We start from the raw sequence: 1,353 nt of genomic DNA, 5'->3' as shown, positions 1-1,353 counted from the left end.
TATTTATTTATTTCTTATTTATGCATCCATTCATTTATTAATTCATTTGTGTATATACAAAGAAAAGAAAAAAACTTTGGGAGTAGGTTTTAGTTTTCCACAATTTGGGTTCTAGTAATTTGATACCAACAGGTTTAAAGGTAAACATTTTTATTTAAAATATTTTTATTTAAAATGTACCCACTGAGCAATATCGCTGTCTCTTATTCTTTTCAAATGGGTCTTTGATGGCTCCCAATTAAGAATATCTGTTCCTGCAGAGGACTCAGGATCAGTTTCCATCACCCACATAATGGCTCACCACAATTGTCTATAAGCTAGTTCTTGATGATCTAATTCCTTCTTCTGATCTCCTCAGAAATCAGGCTTGTATATAGTAAATATACTCACATGTAGACAAAACACCAGTACATATAAAAAATTATTAAATGGACCATCAAGCTTTTTTATACACTAAGTGGTGACCACTGTTAACAGCAACAATTCTTCCTAATTCTATATTTTAAGTAGTCTATTTTCTCCCTTACCTTCATATAGCAACATATTGTCTTAAAACATTCAAACATACATTAAAATCTTATGAATTTTATAATGTATGCCCTTATTTCTAGGCCAGATTCTAGAAATAATATTGTAATAATCCTAATATGTCCATCGTATATTTTGTTCTACTAGAGGAGCAGAAAATATAGGGCCTTTCAGTCCCCTTTTCTGGCTTGCATTTGTATTACAGAATTGATTATAAAACTCCTCCCTAGTTTCTTTATTTTTTTAAAATATGAATAACAATATTGACTTAAAAGTCTTGTGGAACTTAAATGAGATGACCAGGAGTGTAATAATCATTGATCAATATTACTTTTTCTCTTTGTATTATTTATTGCTATAATGTTTTAAATAATTGTGCTGTGGATAAGTGGCCTTCCTTGAGTATTTTGCTTTTAAGGACCATAAAAGAAATTGACACAACATATTAAAATACTCATGATGAAAACTAGGCCTGTGGTGACATTGTGGACTAATTCTCAGATTCTGTTAGGCTTTTTCTCTGCAGTTTCAAGTTAGTGATTTTAGTTGCTGATGTTTCATAGCTTTGCATATAGGTCAACTCTCTACCACGGAACTATGGCCCCAATCACAAATTACAATTTTTATTTTTTATTTATTTTGAGATAGTAGTGTTTAGTCCCTCTGCTTTTTTTTTCCTGGCATAGTATTCACATTTCTTTCTTTCTTTCTTTTTCTGTTTTGGGTTCAATCTTAGAAACATTGCTTTCTCTCTCTCTCTCTCTCTCTCTCTCTCTCTCTCTCTCTCTCTCTCTCTCTCTCTCTCTCTTTCTCTCTCCCTCCTTC

Source organism: Mus pahari, chromosome 9 (assembly GCF_900095145.1).
Source record: "Mus pahari chromosome 9, PAHARI_EIJ_v1.1, whole genome shotgun sequence".
Classification (NCBI taxonomy): Eukaryota; Metazoa; Chordata; class Mammalia; order Rodentia; family Muridae; genus Mus; species Mus pahari.
Note: the sequence above shows the minus strand (reverse complement) of the source record.